This window comes from Ambystoma mexicanum, chromosome 1p (genome assembly GCF_040938575.1).
Source record: "Ambystoma mexicanum isolate Mex_15411 chromosome 1p, UKY_AmexF1_1, whole genome shotgun sequence".
NCBI lineage: Eukaryota > Metazoa > Chordata > Amphibia > Caudata > Ambystomatidae > Ambystoma > Ambystoma mexicanum.
In genome coordinates, this window is record NC_090921.1 from 13,716,903 (window position 1) to 13,737,650 (window position 20,748).

The window sequence follows — 20,748 nt, forward strand, 5'->3', positions numbered from 1 at the left end:
CCCGAAAGGTGACATTTCAATTTCAGGCTGACAAGTGTGCTTTATTGTTCAGTTCGGGCTTTGCACAGCCAGTGCTAGAATTCAATCCAAGTTCATGCTTTGCTTTGATTTTGAATTAATGGCCAAACCAGCCAATCCCTAAAAAAATACAGGTCTCAGAGGCTCTCGTTTCAGTACCAGCAGGGTAGCGTGGCCGAGCGGTCTAAGGCGCTGGATTTAGGCTCCAGTCTCTTTGGAGGCGTGGGTTCGAATCCCACCGCTGCCAATAGCTGTTTCTTTTTTATCTTCATGCCACGTGTACAGACAGGACAATTGGGAGCCAGGGAATGGCATGTGTTTATGAATTCTTGCTTTTCTGAACACCCAGACTGAAAGCACACATCTGACTCGTGTGCGTTTTCACCAAAAAAGGGTAAAGCATAAATCACTGTTCACTGAAAACGGACATGCGTTCACGATCCTGTCAATAAACACGTGCTTGGCAGGGCCACAAATCTGCCGACACGATGCCCTAATGAATGCACATCTCTTTGCCTTGGTAGTTGCTCCTTTTTGCAGCGCCTTTTCCTGCTGCATCACAAAAACTCAGTTCAAGACACTTGGCTCCATCCAGTGGAGCTCCTATGCCCAGCTTAGAAACCCCCAGGCACGAGATTGCAAGGTCCCTGGTAATTCTCCCACTCCTGGACACGTCGGAACCAAGTTTCGTATGCACTAGCAGCGAGAACAAAATCCCACATGTGAGGACAATAGGCGTCTTTCATTTAGGGCTAGTGTTAGGCTAAGAGTTTGCAGTAGCTCCTTGGGTCGAGTTAGGGGTCGAATGAGACAAAGCTAAGATTTGCGTTACGGCTGGGGTTGGTCCAGTAAGGATCCCACACACCATGGACCATCGGCGGAGGCCCCGGGTAGGCTTACACTGCGGGCTAATGGTGGACTTCTTTAAAAACGTGAGCACTAAATGGGGCGGGATGTTGACTGAAAGAATGCAGCTAGCTACAGAAATATGCAGAAATAAAGAAAAACACATCTCATTGCATGCCTTTAAAGAGCTTACTCTCCCTACCGGCAATGTTCCTGAACCTTCGCTTCCCAAACATTTTTAGAACCAAAAAAAACCTAGAAAAGATCTGACCTCCCTCACCGGGAATTGAACTCAGGACTGCTGGATGGAGGGGTGCTGACATTGACCACTAGGCTACCAGACTGCTGTCGAACAGAGCACTCCCGAAAGGTGACATTTCAATTTCAGGCTGACAAGTGTGCTTTATTGTTCAGTTCGGGCTTTGCACAGCCAGTGCTAGAATTCAATCCAAGTTCATGCTTTGCTTTGATTTTGAATTAATGGCCAAACCAGCCAATCCCTAAAAAAATACAGGTCTCAGAGGCTCTCGTTTCAGTACCAGCAGGGTAGCGTGGCCGAGCGGTCTAAGGCGCTGGATTTAGGCTCCAGTCTCTTTGGAGGCGTGGGTTCGAATCCCACCGCTGCCAATAGCTGTTTCTTTTTTATCTTCATGCCACGTGTACAGACAGGACAATTGGGAGCCAGGGAATGGCATGTGTTTATGAATTCTTGCTTTTCTGAACACCCAGACTGAAAGCACACATCTGACTCGTGTGCGTTTTCACCAAAAAAGGGTAAAGCATAAATCACTGTTCACTGAAAACGGACATGCGTTCACGATCCTGTCAATAAACACGTTCAGGGCAGGGCCACAAATCTGCCGACACGATGCCCTAATGAATGCACATCTCTTTGCCTTGGTAGTTGCTCCTTTTTGCAGCGCCTTTTCCTGCTGCATCACAAAAACTCAGTTCAAGACACTTGGCTCCATCCAGTGGAGCTCCTATGCCCAGCTTAGAAACCCCCAGGCACGAGATTGCAAGGTCCCTGGTAATTCTCCCACTCCTGGACACGTCGGAACCAAGTTTCGTATGCACTAGCAGCGAGAACAAAATCCCACATGTGAGGACAATAGGCGTCTTTCATTTAGGGCTAGTGTTAGGCTAAGAGTTTGCAGTAGCTCCTTGGGTCGAGTTAGGGGTCGAATGAGACAAAGCTAAGATTTGCGTTACGGCTGGGGTTGGTCCAGTAAGGATCCCACACACCATGGACCATCGGCGGAGGCCCCGGGTAGGCTTACACTGCGGGCTAATGGTGGACTTCTTTAAAAACGTGAGCACTAAATGGGGCGGGATGTTGACTGAAAGAATGCAGCTAGCTACAGAAATATGCAGAAATAAAGAAAAACACATCTCATTGCATGCCTTTAAAGAGCTTACTCTCCCTACCGGCAATGTTCCTGAACCTTCGCTTCCCAAACATTTTTAGAACCAAAAAAAACCTAGAAAAGATCTGACCTCCCTCACCGGGAATTGAACTCAAGACTGCTGGATGGAGGGGTGCTGACATTGACCACTAGGCTACCAGACTGCTGTTGAACAGAGCACTCCCGAAAGGTGACATTTCAATTTCAGGCTGACAAGTGTGCTTTATTGTTCAGTTCGGGCTTTGCACAGCCAGTGCTAGAATTCAATCCAAGTTCATGCTTTGCTTTGATTTTGAATTAATGGCCAAACCAGCCAATCCCTAAAAAAATACAGGTCTCAGAGGCCCTCGTTTCAGTACCAGCAGGGTAGCGTGGCCGAGCGGTCTAAGGCGCTGGATTTAGGCTCCAGTCTCTTTGGAGGCGTGGGTTCGAATCCCACCGCTGCCAATAGCTGTTTCTTTTTTATCTTCATGCCACGTGTACAGACAGGACAATTGGGAGCCAGGGAATGGCATGTGTTTATGAATTCTTGCTTTTCTGAACACCCAGACTGAAAGCACACATCTGACTCGTGTGCGTTTTCACCAAAAAAGGGTAAAGCATAAATCACTGTTCACTGAAAACGGACATGCGTTCACGATCCTGTCAATAAACACGTGCTTGGCAGGGCCACAAATCTGCCGACACGATGCCCTAATGAATGCACATCTCTTTGCCTTGGTAGTTGCTCCTTTTTGCAGCGCCTTTTCCTGCTGCATCACAAAAACTCAGTTCAAGACACTTGGCTCCATCCAGTGGAGCTCCTATGCCCAGCTTAGAAACCCCCAGGCACGAGATTGCAAGGTCCCTGGTAATTCTCCCACTCCTGGACACGTCGGAACCAAGTTTCGTATGCACTAGCAGCGAGAACAAAATCCCACATGTGAGGACAATAGGCGTCTTTCATTTAGGGCTAGTGTTAGGCTAAGAGTTTGCAGTAGCTCCTTGGGTCGAGTTAGGGGTCGAATGAGACAAAGCTAAGATTTGCGTTACGGCTGGGGTTGGTCCAGTAAGGATCCCACACACCATGGACCATCGGCGGAGGCCCCGGGTAGGCTTACACTGCGGGCTAATGGTGGACTTCTTTAAAAACGTGAGCACTAAATGGGGCGGGATGTTGACTGAAAGAATGCAGCTAGCTACAGAAATATGCAGAAATAAAGAAAAACACATCTCATTGCATGCCTTTAAAGAGCTTACTCTCCCTACCGGCAATGTTCCTGAACCTTCGCTTCCCAAACATTTTTAGAACCAAAAAAAACCTAGAAAAGATCTGACCTCCCTCACCGGGAATTGAACTCAAGACTGCTGGATGGAGGGGTGCTGACATTGACCACTAGGCTGCCAGACTGCTGTCGAACAGAGCACTCCCGAAAGGTGACATTTCAATTTCAGGCTGACAGGTGTGCTTTATTGTTCAGTTCGGGCTTTGCAGAGCCAGTGCTAGAATTCAATCCAAGTTCATGCTTTGCTTTGATTTTGAATCAATGGCCAAACCAGCCAATCCCTAAAAAAATACAGGTCTCAGAGGCTCTCGTTTCAGTACCAGCAGGGTAGCGTGGCCGAGCGGTCTAAGGCGCTGGATTTAGGCTCCAGTCTCTTTGGAGGCGTGGGTTCGAATCCCACCGCTGCCAATAGCTGTTTCTTTTTTATCTTCATGCCACGTGTACAGACAGGACAATTGGGAGCCAGGGAATGGCATGTGTTTATGAATTCTTGCTTTTCTGAACACCCAGACTGAAAGCACACATCTGACTCGTGTGCGTTTTCACCAAAAAAGGGTAAAGCATAAATCACTGTTCACTGAAAACGGACATGCGTTCACGATCCTGTCAATAAACACGTGCTTGGCAGGGCCACAAATCTGCCGACACGATGCCCTAATGAATGCACATCTCTTTGCCTTGGTAGTTGCTCCTTTTTGCAGCGCCTTTTCCTGCTGCATCACAAAAACTCAGTTCAAGACACTTGGCTCCATCCAGTGGAGCTCCTATGCCCAGCTTAGAAACCCCCAGGCACGAGATTGCAAGGTCCCTGGTAATTCTCCCACTCCTGGACACGTCGGAACCAAGTTTCGTATGCACTAGCAGCGAGAACAAAATCCTACATGTGAGGACAATAGGCGTCTTTCATTTAGGGCTAGTGTTAGGCTAAGAGTTTGCAGTAGCTCCGTGGGTCGAGTTAGGGGTCGAATGAGACAAAGCTAAGATTTGCGTTACGGCTGGGGTTGGTCCAGTAAGGATCCCACACACCATGGACCATCGGCGGAGGCCCCGGGTAGGCTTACACTGCGGGCTAATGGTGGACTTCTTTAAAAACGTGAGCACTAAATGGGGCGGGATGTTGACTGAAAGAATGCAGCTAGCTACAGAAATATGCAGAAATAAAGAAAAACACATCTCATTGCATGCCTTTAAAGAGCTTACTCTCCCTACCGGCAATGTTCCTGAACCTTCGCTTCCCAAACATTTTTAGAACCAAAAAAAACCTAGAAAAGATCTGACCTCCCTCACCAGGAATTGATCTCAAGACTGCTGGATGGAGGGGTGCTGACATTGACCACTAGGCTACCAGAGTGCTGTTGAACAGAGCACTCCCGAAAGGTGACATTTCAATTTCAGGCTGACAGGTGTGCTTTATTGTTCAGTTCGGGCTTTGCACAGCCAGTGCTAGAATTCAATCCAAGTTCATGCTTTGCTTTGATTTTGAATTAATGGCCAAACCAGCCAATCCCTAAAAAAATACAGGTCTCAGAGGCTCTCGTTTCAGTACCAGCAGGGTAGCGTGGCCGAGCGGTCTAAGGCGCTGGATTTAGGCTCCAGTCTCTTTGGAGGCGTGGGTTCGAATCCCACCGCTGCCAATAGCTGTTTCTTTTTTATCTTCATGCCACGTGTACAGACAGGACAATTGGGAGCCAGGGAATGGCATGTGTTTATGAATTCTTGCTTTTCTGAACACCCAGACTGAAAGCACACATCTGACTCGTGTGCGTTTTCACCAAAAAAGGGTAAAGCATAAATCACTGTTCACTGAAAACGGACATGCGTTCACGATCCTGTCAATAAACACGTTCAGGGCAGGGCCACAAATCTGCCGACACGATGCCCTAATGAATGCACATCTCTTTGCCTTGGTAGTTGCTCCTTTTTGCAGCGCCTTTTCCTGCTGCATCACAAAAACTCAGTTCAAGACACTTGGCTCCATCCAGTGGAGCTCCTATGCCCAGCTTAGAAACCCCCAGGCACGAGATTGCAAGGTCCCTGGTAATTCTCCCACTCCTGGACACGTCGGAACCAAGTTTCGTATGCACTAGCAGCGAGAACAAAATCCCACATGTGAGGACAATAGGCGTCTTTCATTTAGGGCTAGTGTTAGGCTAAGAGTTTGCAGTAGCTCCTTGGGTCGAGTTAGGGGTCGAATGAGACAAAGCTAAGATTTGCGTTACGGCTGGGGTTGGTCCAGTAAGGATCCCACACACCATGGACCATCGGCGGAGGCCCCGGGTAGGCTTACACTGCGGGCTAATGGTGGACTTCTTTAAAAACGTGAGCACTAAATGGGGCGGGATGTTGACTGAAAGAATGCAGCTAGCTACAGAAATATGCAGAAATAAAGAAAAACACATCTCATTGCATGCCTTTAAAGAGCTTACTCTCCCTACCGGCAATGTTCCTGAACCTTCGCTTCCCAAACATTTTTAGAACCAAAAAAAACCTAGAAAAGATCTGACCTCCCTCACCGGGAATTGAACTCAAGACTGCTGGATGGAGGGGTGCTGACATTGACCACTAGGCTACCAGACTGCTGTTGAACAGAGCACTCCCGAAAGGTGACATTTCAATTTCAGGCTGACAAGTGTGCTTTATTGTTCAGTTCGGGCTTTGCACAGCCAGTGCTAGAATTCAATCCAAGTTCATGCTTTGCTTTGATTTTGAATTAATGGCCAAACCAGCCAATCCCTAAAAAAATACAGGTCTCAGAGGCTCTCGTTTCAGTACCAGCAGGGTAGCGTGGCCGAGCGGTCTAAGGCGCTGGATTTAGGCTCCAGTCTCTTTGGAGGCGTGGGTTCGAATCCCACCGCTGCCAATAGCTGTTTCTTTTTTATCTTCATGCCACGTGTACAGACAGGACAATTGGGAGCCAGGGAATGGCATGTGTTTATGAATTCTTGCTTTTCTGAACACCCAGACTGAAAGCACACATCTGACTCGTGTGCGTTTTCACCAAAAAAGGGTAAAGCATAAATCACTGTTCACTGAAAACGGACATGCGTTCACGATCCTGTCAATAAACACGTGCTTGGCAGGGCCACAAATCTGCCGACACGATGCCCTAATGAATGCACATCTCTTTGCCTTGGTAGTTGCTCCTTTTTGCAGCGCCTTTTCCTGCTGCATCACAAAAACTCAGTTCAAGACACTTGGCTCCATCCAGTGGAGCTCCTATGCCCAGCTTAGAAACCCCCAGGCACGAGATTGCAAGGTCCCTGGTAATTCTCCCACTCCTGGACACGTCGGAACCAAGTTTCGTATGCACTAGCAGCGAGAACAAAATCCCACATGTGAGGACAATAGGCGTCTTTCATTTAGGGCTAGTGTTAGGCTAAGAGTTTGCAGTAGCTCCTTGGGTCGAGTTAGGGGTCGAATGAGACAAAGCTAAGATTTGCGTTACGGCTGGGGTTGGTCCAGTAAGGATCCCACACACCATGGACCATCGGCGGAGGCCCCGGGTAGGCTTACACTGCGGGCTAATGGTGGACTTCTTTAAAAACGTGAGCACTAAATGGGGCGGGATGTTGACTGAAAGAATGCAGCTAGCTACAGAAATATGCAGAAATAAAGAAAAACACATCTCATTGCATGCCTTTAAAGAGCTTACTCTCCCTACCGGCAATGTTCCTGAACCTTCGCTTCCCAAACATTTTTAGAACCAAAAAAAACCTAGAAAAGATCTGACCTCCCTCACCGGGAATTGAACTCAGGACTGCTGGATGGAGGGGTGCTGACATTGACCACTAGGCTACCAGACTGCTGTCGAACAGAGCACTCCCGAAAGGTGACATTTCAATTTCAGGCTGACAAGTGTGCTTTATTGTTCAGTTCGGGCTTTGCACAGCCAGTGCTAGAATTCAATCCAAGTTCATGCTTTGCTTTGATTTTGAATTAATGGCCAAACCAGCCAATCCCTAAAAAAATACAGGTCTCAGAGGCTCTCGTTTCAGTACCAGCAGGGTAGCGTGGCCGAGCGGTCTAAGGCGCTGGATTTAGGCTCCAGTCTCTTTGGAGGCGTGGGTTCGAATCCCACCGCTGCCAATAGCTGTTTCTTTTTTATCTTCATGCCACGTGTACAGACAGGACAATTGGGAGCCAGGGAATGGCATGTGTTTATGAATTCTTGCTTTTCTGAACACCCAGACTGAAAGCACACATCTGACTCGTGTGCGTTTTCACCAAAAAAGGGTAAAGCATAAATCACTGTTCACTGAAAACGGACATGCGTTCACGATCCTGTCAATAAACACGTTCAGGGCAGGGCCACAAATCTGCCGACACGATGCCCTAATGAATGCACATCTCTTTGCCTTGGTAGTTGCTCCTTTTTGCAGCGCCTTTTCCTGCTGCATCACAAAAACTCAGTTCAAGACACTTGGCTCCATCCAGTGGAGCTCCTATGCCCAGCTTAGAAACCCCCAGGCACGAGATTGCAAGGTCCCTGGTAATTCTCCCACTCCTGGACACGTCGGAACCAAGTTTCGTATGCACTAGCAGCGAGAACAAAATCCCACATGTGAGGACAATAGGCGTCTTTCATTTAGGGCTAGTGTTAGGCTAAGAGTTTGCAGTAGCTCCTTGGGTCGAGTTAGGGGTCGAATGAGACAAAGCTAAGATTTGCGTTACGGCTGGGGTTGGTCCAGTAAGGATCCCACACACCATGGACCATCGGCGGAGGCCCCGGGTAGGCTTACACTGCGGGCTAATGGTGGACTTCTTTAAAAACGTGAGCACTAAATGGGGCGGGATGTTGACTGAAAGAATGCAGCTAGCTACAGAAATATGCAGAAATAAAGAAAAACACATCTCATTGCATGCCTTTAAAGAGCTTACTCTCCCTACCGGCAATGTTCCTGAACCTTCGCTTCCCAAACATTTTTAGAACCAAAAAAAACCTAGAAAAGATCTGACCTCCCTCACCGGGAATTGAACTCAAGACTGCTGGATGGAGGGGTGCTGACATTGACCACTAGGCTACCAGACTGCTGTTGAACAGAGCACTCCCGAAAGGTGACATTTCAATTTCAGGCTGACAAGTGTGCTTTATTGTTCAGTTCGGGCTTTGCACAGCCAGTGCTAGAATTCAATCCAAGTTCATGCTTTGCTTTGATTTTGAATTAATGGCCAAACCAGCCAATCCCTAAAAAAATACAGGTCTCAGAGGCCCTCGTTTCAGTACCAGCAGGGTAGCGTGGCCGAGCGGTCTAAGGCGCTGGATTTAGGCTCCAGTCTCTTTGGAGGCGTGGGTTCGAATCCCACCGCTGCCAATAGCTGTTTCTTTTTTATCTTCATGCCACGTGTACAGACAGGACAATTGGGAGCCAGGGAATGGCATGTGTTTATGAATTCTTGCTTTTCTGAACACCCAGACTGAAAGCACACATCTGACTCGTGTGCGTTTTCACCAAAAAAGGGTAAAGCATAAATCACTGTTCACTGAAAACGGACATGCGTTCACGATCCTGTCAATAAACACGTGCTTGGCAGGGCCACAAATCTGCCGACACGATGCCCTAATGAATGCACATCTCTTTGCCTTGGTAGTTGCTCCTTTTTGCAGCGCCTTTTCCTGCTGCATCACAAAAACTCAGTTCAAGACACTTGGCTCCATCCAGTGGAGCTCCTATGCCCAGCTTAGAAACCCCCAGGCACGAGATTGCAAGGTCCCTGGTAATTCTCCCACTCCTGGACACGTCGGAACCAAGTTTCGTATGCACTAGCAGCGAGAACAAAATCCCACATGTGAGGACAATAGGCGTCTTTCATTTAGGGCTAGTGTTAGGCTAAGAGTTTGCAGTAGCTCCTTGGGTCGAGTTAGGGGTCGAATGAGACAAAGCTAAGATTTGCGTTACGGCTGGGGTTGGTCCAGTAAGGATCCCACACACCATGGACCATCGGCGGAGGCCCCGGGTAGGCTTACACTGCGGGCTAATGGTGGACTTCTTTAAAAACGTGAGCACTAAATGGGGCGGGATGTTGACTGAAAGAATGCAGCTAGCTACAGAAATATGCAGAAATAAAGAAAAACACATCTCATTGCATGCCTTTAAAGAGCTTACTCTCCCTACCGGCAATGTTCCTGAACCTTCGCTTCCCAAACATTTTTAGAACCAAAAAAAACCTAGAAAAGATCTGACCTCCCTCACCGGGAATTGAACTCAAGACTGCTGGATGGAGGGGTGCTGACATTGACCACTAGGCTGCCAGACTGCTGTCGAACAGAGCACTCCCGAAAGGTGACATTTCAATTTCAGGCTGACAGGTGTGCTTTATTGTTCAGTTCGGGCTTTGCAGAGCCAGTGCTAGAATTCAATCCAAGTTCATGCTTTGCTTTGATTTTGAATCAATGGCCAAACCAGCCAATCCCTAAAAAAATACAGGTCTCAGAGGCTCTCGTTTCAGTACCAGCAGGGTAGCGTGGCCGAGCGGTCTAAGGCGCTGGATTTAGGCTCCAGTCTCTTTGGAGGCGTGGGTTCGAATCCCACCGCTGCCAATAGCTGTTTCTTTTTTATCTTCATGCCACGTGTACAGACAGGACAATTGGGAGCCAGGGAATGGCATGTGTTTATGAATTCTTGCTTTTCTGAACACCCAGACTGAAAGCACACATCTGACTCGTGTGCGTTTTCACCAAAAAAGGGTAAAGCATAAATCACTGTTCACTGAAAACGGACATGCGTTCACGATCCTGTCAATAAACACGTGCTTGGCAGGGCCACAAATCTGCCGACACGATGCCCTAATGAATGCACATCTCTTTGCCTTGGTAGTTGCTCCTTTTTGCAGCGCCTTTTCCTGCTGCATCACAAAAACTCAGTTCAAGACACTTGGCTCCATCCAGTGGAGCTCCTATGCCCAGCTTAGAAACCCCCAGGCACGAGATTGCAAGGTCCCTGGTAATTCTCCCACTCCTGGACACGTCGGAACCAAGTTTCGTATGCACTAGCAGCGAGAACAAAATCCTACATGTGAGGACAATAGGCGTCTTTCATTTAGGGCTAGTGTTAGGCTAAGAGTTTGCAGTAGCTCCGTGGGTCGAGTTAGGGGTCGAATGAGACAAAGCTAAGATTTGCGTTACGGCTGGGGTTGGTCCAGTAAGGATCCCACACACCATGGACCATCGGCGGAGGCCCCGGGTAGGCTTACACTGCGGGCTAATGGTGGACTTCTTTAAAAACGTGAGCACTAAATGGGGCGGGATGTTGACTGAAAGAATGCAGCTAGCTACAGAAATATGCAGAAATAAAGAAAAACACATCTCATTGCATGCCTTTAAAGAGCTTACTCTCCCTACCGGCAATGTTCCTGAACCTTCGCTTCCCAAACATTTTTAGAACCAAAAAAAACCTAGAAAAGATCTGACCTCCCTCACCGGGAATTGATCTCAAGACTGCTGGATGGAGGGGTGCTGACATTGACCACTAGGCTACCAGAGTGCTGTTGAACAGAGCACTCCCGAAAGGTGACATTTCAATTTCAGGCTGACAGGTGTGCTTTATTGTTCAGTTCGGGCTTTGCACAGCCAGTGCTAGAATTCAATCCAAGTTCATGCTTTGCTTTGATTTTGAATTAATGGCCAAACCAGCCAATCCCTAAAAAAATACAGGTCTCAGAGGCTCTCGTTTCAGTACCAGCAGGGTAGCGTGGCCGAGCGGTCTAAGGCGCTGGATTTAGGCTCCAGTCTCTTTGGAGGCGTGGGTTCGAATCCCACCGCTGCCAATAGCTGTTTCTTTTTTATCTTCATGCCACGTGTACAGACAGGACAATTGGGAGCCAGGGAATGGCATGTGTTTATGAATTCTTGCTTTTCTGAACACCCAGACTGAAAGCACACATCTGACTCGTGTGCGTTTTCACCAAAAAAGGGTAAAGCATAAATCACTGTTCACTGAAAACGGACATGCGTTCACGATCCTGTCAATAAACACGTTCAGGGCAGGGCCACAAATCTGCCGACACGATGCCCTAATGAATGCACATCTCTTTGCCTTGGTAGTTGCTCCTTTTTGCAGCGCCTTTTCCTGCTGCATCACAAAAACTCAGTTCAAGACACTTGGCTCCATCCAGTGGAGCTCCTATGCCCAGCTTAGAAACCCCCAGGCACGAGATTGCAAGGTCCCTGGTAATTCTCCCACTCCTGGACACGTCGGAACCAAGTTTCGTATGCACTAGCAGCGAGAACAAAATCCCACATGTGAGGACAATAGGCGTCTTTCATTTAGGGCTAGTGTTAGGCTAAGAGTTTGCAGTAGCTCCTTGGGTCGAGTTAGGGGTCGAATGAGACAAAGCTAAGATTTGCGTTACGGCTGGGGTTGGTCCAGTAAGGATCCCACACACCATGGACCATCGGCGGAGGCCCCGGGTAGGCTTACACTGCGGGCTAATGGTGGACTTCTTTAAAAACGTGAGCACTAAATGGGGCGGGATGTTGACTGAAAGAATGCAGCTAGCTACAGAAATATGCAGAAATAAAGAAAAACACATCTCATTGCATGCCTTTAAAGAGCTTACTCTCCCTACCGGCAATGTTCCTGAACCTTCGCTTCCCAAACATTTTTAGAACCAAAAAAAACCTAGAAAAGATCTGACCTCCCTCACCGGGAATTGAACTCAAGACTGCTGGATGGAGGGGTGCTGACATTGACCACTAGGCTACCAGACTGCTGTTGAACAGAGCACTCCCGAAAGGTGACATTTCAATTTCAGGCTGACAAGTGTGCTTTATTGTTCAGTTCGGGCTTTGCACAGCCAGTGCTAGAATTCAATCCAAGTTCATGCTTTGCTTTGATTTTGAATTAATGGCCAAACCAGCCAATCCCTAAAAAAATACAGGTCTCAGAGGCTCTCGTTTCAGTACCAGCAGGGTAGCGTGGCCGAGCGGTCTAAGGCGCTGGATTTAGGCTCCAGTCTCTTTGGAGGCGTGGGTTCGAATCCCACCGCTGCCAATAGCTGTTTCTTTTTTATCTTCATGCCACGTGTACAGACAGGACAATTGGGAGCCAGGGAATGGCATGTGTTTATGAATTCTTGCTTTTCTGAACACCCAGACTGAAAGCACACATCTGACTCGTGTGCGTTTTCACCAAAAAAGGGTAAAGCATAAATCACTGTTCACTGAAAACGGACATGCGTTCACGATCCTGTCAATAAACACGTGCTTGGCAGGGCCACAAATCTGCCGACACGATGCCCTAATGAATGCACATCTCTTTGCCTTGGTAGTTGCTCCTTTTTGCAGCGCCTTTTCCTGCTGCATCACAAAAACTCAGTTCAAGACACTTGGCTCCATCCAGTGGAGCTCCTATGCCCAGCTTAGAAACCCCCAGGCACGAGATTGCAAGGTCCCTGGTAATTCTCCCACTCCTGGACACGTCGGAACCAAGTTTCGTATGCACTAGCAGCGAGAACAAAATCCCACATGTGAGGACAATAGGCGTCTTTCATTTAGGGCTAGTGTTAGGCTAAGAGTTTGCAGTAGCTCCTTGGGTCGAGTTAGGGGTCGAATGAGACAAAGCTAAGATTTGCGTTACGGCTGGGGTTGGTCCAGTAAGGATCCCACACACCATGGACCATCGGCGGAGGCCCCGGGTAGGCTTACACTGCGGGCTAATGGTGGACTTCTTTAAAAACGTGAGCACTAAATGGGGCGGGATGTTGACTGAAAGAATGCAGCTAGCTACAGAAATATGCAGAAATAAAGAAAAACACATCTCATTGCATGCCTTTAAAGAGCTTACTCTCCCTACCGGCAATGTTCCTGAACCTTCGCTTCCCAAACATTTTTAGAACCAAAAAAAACCTAGAAAAGATCTGACCTCCCTCACCGGGAATTGAACTCAAGACTGCTGGATGGAGGGGTGCTGACATTGACCACTAGGCTACCAGACTGCTGTTGAACAGAGCACTCCCGAAAGGTGACATTTCAATTTCAGGCTGACAAGTGTGCTTTATTGTTCAGTTCGGGCTTTGCACAGCCAGTGCTAGAATTCAATCCAAGTTCATGCTTTGCTTTGATTTTGAATTAATGGCCAAACCAGCCAATCCCTAAAAAAATACAGGTCTCAGAGGCTCTCGTTTCAGTACCAGCAGGGTAGCGTGGCCGAGCGGTCTAAGGCGCTGGATTTAGGCTCCAGTCTCTTTGGAGGCGTGGGTTCGAATCCCACCGCTGCCAATAGCTGTTTCTTTTTTATCTTCATGCCACGTGTACAGACAGGACAATTGGGAGCCAGGGAATGGCATGTGTTTATGAATTCTTGCTTTTCTGAACACCCAGACTGAAAGCACACATCTGACTCGTGTGCGTTTTCACCAAAAAAGGGTAAAGCATAAATCACTGTTCACTGAAAACGGACATGCGTTCACGATCCTGTCAATAAACACGTGCTTGGCAGGGCCACAAATCTGCCGACACGATGCCCTAATGAATGCACATCTCTTTGCCTTGGTAGTTGCTCCTTTTTGCAGCGCCTTTTCCTGCTGCATCACAAAAACTCAGTTCAAGACACTTGGCTCCATCCAGTGGAGCTCCTATGCCCAGCTTAGAAACCCCCAGGCACGAGATTGCAAGGTCCCTGGTAATTCTCCCACTCCTGGACACGTCGGAACCAAGTTTCGTATGCACTAGCAGCGAGAACAAAATCCCACATGTGAGGACAATAGGCGTCTTTCATTTAGGGCTAGTGTTAGGCTAAGAGTTTGCAGTAGCTCCTTGGGTCGAGTTAGGGGTCGAATGAGACAAAGCTAAGATTTGCGTTACGGCTGGGGTTGGTCCAGTAAGGATCCCACACACCATGGACCATCGGCGGAGGCCCCGGGTAGGCTTACACTGCGGGCTAATGGTGGACTTCTTTAAAAACGTGAGCACTAAATGGGGCGGGATGTTGACTGAAAGAATGCAGCTAGCTACAGAAATATGCAGAAATAAAGAAAAACACATCTCATTGCATGCCTTTAAAGAGCTTACTCTCCCTACCGGCAATGTTCCTGAACCTTCGCTTCCCAAACATTTTTAGAACCAAAAAAAACCTAGAAAAGATCTGACCTCCCTCACCGGGAATTGAACTCAGGACTGCTGGATGGAGGGGTGCTGACATTGACCACTAGGCTACCAGACTGCTGTCGAACAGAGCACTCCCGAAAGGTGACATTTCAATTTCAGGCTGACAAGTGTGCTTTATTGTTCAGTTCGGGCTTTGCACAGCCAGTGCTAGAATTCAATCCAAGTTCATGCTTTGCTTTGATTTTGAATTAATGGCCAAACCAGCCAATCCCTAAAAAAATACAGGTCTCAGAGGCTCTCGTTTCAGTACCAGCAGGGTAGCGTGGCCGAGCGGTCTAAGGCGCTGGATTTAGGCTCCAGTCTCTTTGGAGGCGTGGGTTCGAATCCCACCGCTGCCAATAGCTGTTTCTTTTTTATCTTCATGCCACGTGTACAGACAGGACAATTGGGAGCCAGGGAATGGCATGTGTTTATGAATTCTTGCTTTTCTGAACACCCAGACTGAAAGCACACATCTGACTCGTGTGCGTTTTCACCAAAAAAGGGTAAAGCATAAATCACTGTTCACTGAAAACGGACATGCGTTCACGATCCTGTCAATAAACACGTTCAGGGCAGGGCCACAAATCTGCCGACACGATGCCCTAATGAATGCACATCTCTTTGCCTTGGTAGTTGCTCCTTTTTGCAGCGCCTTTTCCTGCTGCATCACAAAAACTCAGTTCAAGACACTTGGCTCCATCCAGTGGAGCTCCTATGCCCAGCTTAGAAACCCCCAGGCACGAGATTGCAAGGTCCCTGGTAATTCTCCCACTCCTGGACACGTCGGAACCAAGTTTCGTATGCACTAGCAGCGAGAACAAAATCCCACATGTGAGGACAATAGGCGTCTTTCATTTAGGGCTAGTGTTAGGCTAAGAGTTTGCAGTAGCTCCTTGGGTCGAGTTAGGGGTCGAATGAGACAAAGCTAAGATTTGCGTTACGGCTGGGGTTGGTCCAGTAAGGATCCCACACACCATGGACCATCGGCGGAGGCCCCGGGTAGGCTTACACTGCGGGCTAATGGTGGACTTCTTTAAAAACGTGAGCACTAAATGGGGCGGGATGTTGACTGAAAGAATGCAGCTAGCTACAGAAATATGCAGAAATAAAGAAAAACACATCTCATTGCATGCCTTTAAAGAGCTTACTCTCCCTACCGGCAATGTTCCTGAACCTTCGCTTCCCAAACATTTTTAGAACCAAAAAAAACCTAGAAAAGATCTGACCTCCCTCACCGGGAATTGAACTCAAGACTGCTGGATGGAGGGGTGCTGACATTGACCACTAGGCTACCAGACTGCTGTTGAACAGAGCACTCCCGAAAGGTGACATTTCAATTTCAGGCTGACAAGTGTGCTTTATTGTTCAGTTCGGGCTTTGCACAGCCAGTGCTAGAATTCAATCCAAGTTCATGCTTTGCTTTGATTTTGAATTAATGGCCAAACCAGCCAATCCCTAAAAAAATACAGGTCTCAGAGGCTCTCGTTTCAGTACCAGCAGGGTAGCGTGGCCGAGCGGTCTAAGGCGCTGGATTTAGGCTCCAGTCTCTTTGGAGGCGTGGGTTCGAATCCCACCGCTGCCAATAGCTGTTTCTTTTTTATCTTCATGCCACGTGTACAGACAGGACAATTGGGAGCCAGGGAATGGCATGTGTTTATGAATTCTTGCTTTTCTGAACACCCAGACTGAAAGCACACATCTGACTCGTGTGCGTTTTCACCAAAAAAGGGTAAAGCATAAATCACTGTTCACTGAAAACGGACATGCGTTCACGATCCTGTCAATAAACACGTGCTTGGCAGGGCCACAAATCTGCCGACACGATGCCCTAATGAATGCACATCTCTTTGCCTTGGTAGTTGCTCCTTTTTGCAGCGCCTTTTCCTGCTGCATCACAAAAACTCAGTTCAAGACACTTGGCTCCATCCAGTGGAGCTCCTATGCCCAGCTTAGAAACCCCCAGGCACGAGATTGCAAGGTCCCTGGTAATTCTCCCACTCCTGGACACGTCGGAACCAAGTTTCGTATGCACTAGCAGCGAGAACAAAATCCCACATGTGAGGACAATAGGCGTCTTTCATTTAGGGCTAGTGTTAGGCTAAGAGTTTGCAGTAGCTCCTTGGGTCGAGTTAGGGGTCGAATGAGACAAAGCTAAGATTTGCGTTACGGCTGGGGTTGGTCCAGTAAGGATCCCACACACCATGGACCATCGGCGGAGGCCCCGGGTAGGCTTACACTGCGGGCTAATGGTGGACTTCTTTAAAAACGTGAGCACTAAATGGGGCGGGATGTTGACTGAAAGAATGCAGCTAGCTACAGAAATATGCAGAAATAAAGAAAAACACATCTCATTGCATGCCTTTAAAGAGCTTACTCTCCCTACCGGCAATGTTCCTGAACCTTCGCTTCCCAAACATTTTTAGAACCAAAAAAAACCTAGAAAAGATCTGACCTCCCTCACCGGGAATTGAACTCAAGACTGCTGGATGGAGGGGTGCTGACATTGACCACTAGGCTACCAGACTGCTGTTGAACAGAGCACTCCCGAAAGGTGACATTTCAATTTCAGGCTGACAAGTGTGCTTTATTGTTCAGTTCGGGCTTTGCAGAGCCAGTGCTAGAATTCAATCCAAGTTCATGCTTTGCTTTGATTTTGAATTAATGGCCAAACCAGCCAATCCCTAAAAAAATACAGGTCTCAGAGGCTCTCGTTTCAGTACCAGCAGGGTAGCGTGGACGAGCGGTCTAAGGCGCTGGATTTAGGCTCCAGTCTCTTTGGAGGCGTGGGTTCGAATCCCACCGCTGCCAATAGCTGTTTCTTTTTTATCTTCATGCCACGTGTACAGACAGGACAATTGGGAGCCAGGGAATGGCATGTGTTTATGAATTCTTGCTTTTCTGAACACCCAGACTGAAAGCACACATCTGACTCGTGTGCGTTTTCACCAAAAAAGGGTAAAGCATAAATCACTGTTCACTGAAAACGGACATGCGTTCACGATCCTGTCAATAAACACGTGCTTGGCAGGGCCACAAATCTGCCGACACGATGCCCTAATGAATGCACATCTCTTTGCCTTGGTAGTTGCTCCTTTTTGCAGCGCCTTTTCCTGCTGCATCACAAAAACTCAGTTCAAGACACTTGGCTCCATCCAGTGGAGCTCCTATGCCCAGCTTAGAAACCCCCAGGCACGAGATTGCAAGGTCCCTGGTAATTCTCCCACTCCTGGACACGTCGGAACCAAGTTTCGTATGCACTAGCAGCGAGAACAAAATCCCACATGTGAGGACAATAGGCGTCTTTCATTTAGGGCTAGTGTTAGGCTAAGAGTTTGCAGTAGCTCCTTGGGTCGAGTTAGGGGTCGAATGAGACAAAGCTAAGATTTGCGTTACGGCTGGGGTTGGTCCAGTAAGGATCCCACACACCATGGACCATCGGCGGAGGCCCCGGGTAGGCTTACACTGCGGGCTAATGGTGGACTTCTTTAAAAACGTGAGCACTAAATGGGGCGGGATGTTGACTGAAAGAATGCAGCTAGCTACAGAAATATGCAGAAATAAAGAAAAACACATCTCATTGCATGCCTTTAAAGAGCTTACTCTCCCTACCGGCAATGTTCCTGAACCTTCGCTTCCCAAACATTTTTAGAACCAAAAAAAACCTAGAAAAGATCTGACCTCCCTCACCGGGAATTGAACTCAGGACTGCTGGATGGAGGGGTGCTGACATTGACCACTAGGCTACCAGACTGCTGTCGAACAGAGCACTCCCGAAAGGTGACATTTCAATTTCAGGCTGACAAGTGTGCTTTATTGTTCAGTTCGGGCTTTGCACAGCCAGTGCTAGAATTCAATCCAAGTTCATGCTTTGCTTTGATTTTGAATTAATGGCCAAACCAGCCAATCCCTAAAAAAATACAGGTCTCAGAGGCTCTCGTTTCAGTACCAGCAGGGTAGCGTGGCCGAGCGGTCTAAGGCGCTGGATTTAGGCTCCAGTCTCTTTGGAGGCGTGGGTTCGAATCCCACCGCTGCCAATAGCTGTTTCTTTTTTATCTTCATGCCACGTGTACAGACAGGACAATTGGGAGCCAGGGAATGGCATGTGTTTATGAATTCTTGCTTTTCTGAACACCCAGACTGAAAGCACACATCTGACTCGTGTGCGTTTTCACCAAAAAAGGGTAAAGCATAAATCACTGTTCACTGAAAACGGACATGCGTTCACGATCCTGTCAATAAACACGTGCTTGGCAGGGCCACAAATCTGCCGACACGATGCCCTAATGAATGCACATCTCTTTGCCTTGGTAGTTGCTCCTTTTTGCAGCGCCTTTTCCTGCTGCATCACAAAAACTCAGTTCAAGACACTTGGCTCCATCCAGTGGAGCTCCTATGCCCAGCTTAGAAACCCCCAGGCACGAGATTGCAAGGTCCCTGGTAATTCTCCCACTCCTGGACACGTCGGAACCAAGTTTCGTATGCACTAGCAGCGAGAACAAAATCCCACATGTGAGGACAATAGGCGTCTTTCATTTAGGGCTAGTGTTAGGCTAAGAGTTTGCAGTAGCTCCTTGGGTCGAGTTAGGGGTCGAATGAGACAAAGCTAAGATTTGCGTTACGGCTGGGGTTGGTCCAGTAAGGATCCCACACACCATGGACCATCGGCGGAGGCCCCGGGTAGGCTTACACTGCGGGCTAATGGTGGACTTCTTTAAAAACGTGAGCACTAAATGGGGCGGGATGTTGACTGAAAGAATGCAGCTAGCTACAGAAATATGCAGAAATAAAGAAAAACACATCTCATTGCATGCCTTTAAAGAGCTTACTCTCCCTACCGGCAATGTTCCTGAACCTTCGCTTCCCAAACATTTTTAGAACCAAAAAAAACCTAGAAAAGATCTGACCTCCCTCACCGGGAATTGAACTCAAGACTGCTGGATGGAGGGGTGCTGACATTGACCACTAGGCTACCAGACTGCTGTCGAACAGAGCACTCCCGAAAGGTGACATTTCAATTTCAGGCTGACAAGTGTGCTTTATTGTTCAGTTCGGGCTTTGCACAGCCAGTGCTAGAATTCAATCCAAGTTCATGCTTTGCTTTGATTTTGAATTAATGGCCAAACCAGCCAATCCCTAAAAAAATACAGGTCTCAGAGGCTCTCGTTTCAGTACCAGCAGGGTAGCGTGGCCGAGCGGTCTAAGGCGCTGGATTTAGGCTCCAGTCTCTTTGGAGGCGTGGGTTCGAATCCCACCGCTGCCAATAGCTGTTTCTTTTTTATCTTCATGCCACGTGTACAGACAGGACAATTGGGAGCCAGGGAATGGCATGTGTTTATGAATTCTTGCTTTTCTGAACACCCAGACTGAAAGCACACATCTGACTCGTGTGCGTTTTCACCAAAAAAGGGTAAAGCATAAATCACTGTTCACTGAAAACGGACATGCGTTCACGATCCTGTCAATAAACACGTGCTTGGCAGGGCCACAAATCTGCCGACACGATGCCCTAATGAATGCACATCTCTTTGCCTTGGTAGTTGCTCCTTTTTGCAGCGCCTTTTCCTGCTGCATCACAAAAACTCAGTTCAAGACACTTGGCTCCATCCAGTGGAGCTCCTATGCCCAGCTTAGAAACCCCCAGGCACGAGATTGCAAGGTCCCTGGTAATTCTCCCACTCCTGGACACGTCGGAACCAAGTTTCGTATGCACTAGCAGCGAGAACAAAATCCCACATGTGAGGACAATAGGCGTCTTTCATTTAGGGCTAGTGTTAGGCTAAGAGTTTGCAGTAGCTCCTTGGGTCGAGTTAGGGGTCGAATGAGACAAAGCTAAGATTTGCGTTACGGCTGGGGTTGGTCCAGTAAGGATCCCACACACCATGGACCATCGGCGGAGGCCCCGGGTAGGCTTACACTGCGGGCTAATGGTGGACTTCTTTAAAAACGTGAGCACTAAATGGGGCGGGATGTTGACTGAAAGAATGCAGCTAGCTACAGAAATATGCAGAAATAAAGAAAAACACATCTCATTGCATGCCTTTAAAGAGCTTACTCTCCCTACCGGCAATGTTCCTGAACCTTCGCTTCCCAAACATTTTTAGAACCAAAAAAAACCTAGAAAAGATCT

At 48.0% G+C, this 20,748-nt stretch overlaps 17 non-coding genes across 17 annotated transcripts; all 17 read left to right on the plus strand.

Moving 5' to 3' along the window:
- Positions 1–183: 183 nt before the first annotated feature.
- Positions 184–265, plus strand: TRNAL-UAG (transfer RNA leucine (anticodon UAG)). Its single transcript has one exon. It is a non-coding gene; the product is annotated as a tRNA-Leu (tRNA).
- A 1,144-nt stretch (positions 266–1,409) lies between these two features.
- On the plus strand, positions 1,410–1,491 carry TRNAL-UAG (transfer RNA leucine (anticodon UAG)). The gene has a single exon. It is a non-coding gene; the product is annotated as a tRNA-Leu (tRNA).
- Positions 1,492–2,635: 1,144 nt separating this feature from the next.
- TRNAL-UAG (transfer RNA leucine (anticodon UAG)) lies at positions 2,636–2,717 on the plus strand. Its single transcript has one exon. It is a non-coding gene; the product is annotated as a tRNA-Leu (tRNA).
- A 1,144-nt stretch (positions 2,718–3,861) lies between these two features.
- TRNAL-UAG (transfer RNA leucine (anticodon UAG)) lies at positions 3,862–3,943 on the plus strand. The gene has a single exon. It is a non-coding gene; the product is annotated as a tRNA-Leu (tRNA).
- A 1,144-nt stretch (positions 3,944–5,087) lies between these two features.
- On the plus strand, positions 5,088–5,169 carry TRNAL-UAG (transfer RNA leucine (anticodon UAG)). The gene has a single exon. It is a non-coding gene; the product is annotated as a tRNA-Leu (tRNA).
- A 1,144-nt stretch (positions 5,170–6,313) lies between these two features.
- Positions 6,314–6,395, plus strand: TRNAL-UAG (transfer RNA leucine (anticodon UAG)). The gene has a single exon. It is a non-coding gene; the product is annotated as a tRNA-Leu (tRNA).
- Positions 6,396–7,539: 1,144 nt separating this feature from the next.
- Positions 7,540–7,621, plus strand: TRNAL-UAG (transfer RNA leucine (anticodon UAG)). The gene has a single exon. It is a non-coding gene; the product is annotated as a tRNA-Leu (tRNA).
- Positions 7,622–8,765: 1,144 nt separating this feature from the next.
- Positions 8,766–8,847, plus strand: TRNAL-UAG (transfer RNA leucine (anticodon UAG)). The gene has a single exon. It is a non-coding gene; the product is annotated as a tRNA-Leu (tRNA).
- Positions 8,848–9,991: 1,144 nt separating this feature from the next.
- TRNAL-UAG (transfer RNA leucine (anticodon UAG)) lies at positions 9,992–10,073 on the plus strand. The gene has a single exon. It is a non-coding gene; the product is annotated as a tRNA-Leu (tRNA).
- Positions 10,074–11,217: 1,144 nt separating this feature from the next.
- Positions 11,218–11,299, plus strand: TRNAL-UAG (transfer RNA leucine (anticodon UAG)). Its single transcript has one exon. It is a non-coding gene; the product is annotated as a tRNA-Leu (tRNA).
- Positions 11,300–12,443: 1,144 nt separating this feature from the next.
- On the plus strand, positions 12,444–12,525 carry TRNAL-UAG (transfer RNA leucine (anticodon UAG)). Its single transcript has one exon. It is a non-coding gene; the product is annotated as a tRNA-Leu (tRNA).
- Positions 12,526–13,669: 1,144 nt separating this feature from the next.
- TRNAL-UAG (transfer RNA leucine (anticodon UAG)) lies at positions 13,670–13,751 on the plus strand. Its single transcript has one exon. It is a non-coding gene; the product is annotated as a tRNA-Leu (tRNA).
- Positions 13,752–14,895: 1,144 nt separating this feature from the next.
- TRNAL-UAG (transfer RNA leucine (anticodon UAG)) lies at positions 14,896–14,977 on the plus strand. The gene has a single exon. It is a non-coding gene; the product is annotated as a tRNA-Leu (tRNA).
- A 1,144-nt stretch (positions 14,978–16,121) lies between these two features.
- On the plus strand, positions 16,122–16,203 carry TRNAL-UAG (transfer RNA leucine (anticodon UAG)). Its single transcript has one exon. It is a non-coding gene; the product is annotated as a tRNA-Leu (tRNA).
- A 1,144-nt stretch (positions 16,204–17,347) lies between these two features.
- On the plus strand, positions 17,348–17,429 carry TRNAL-UAG (transfer RNA leucine (anticodon UAG)). The gene has a single exon. It is a non-coding gene; the product is annotated as a tRNA-Leu (tRNA).
- Positions 17,430–18,573: 1,144 nt separating this feature from the next.
- Positions 18,574–18,655, plus strand: TRNAL-UAG (transfer RNA leucine (anticodon UAG)). The gene has a single exon. It is a non-coding gene; the product is annotated as a tRNA-Leu (tRNA).
- Positions 18,656–19,799: 1,144 nt separating this feature from the next.
- Positions 19,800–19,881, plus strand: TRNAL-UAG (transfer RNA leucine (anticodon UAG)). Its single transcript has one exon. It is a non-coding gene; the product is annotated as a tRNA-Leu (tRNA).
- Positions 19,882–20,748: the final 867 nt, after the last annotated feature.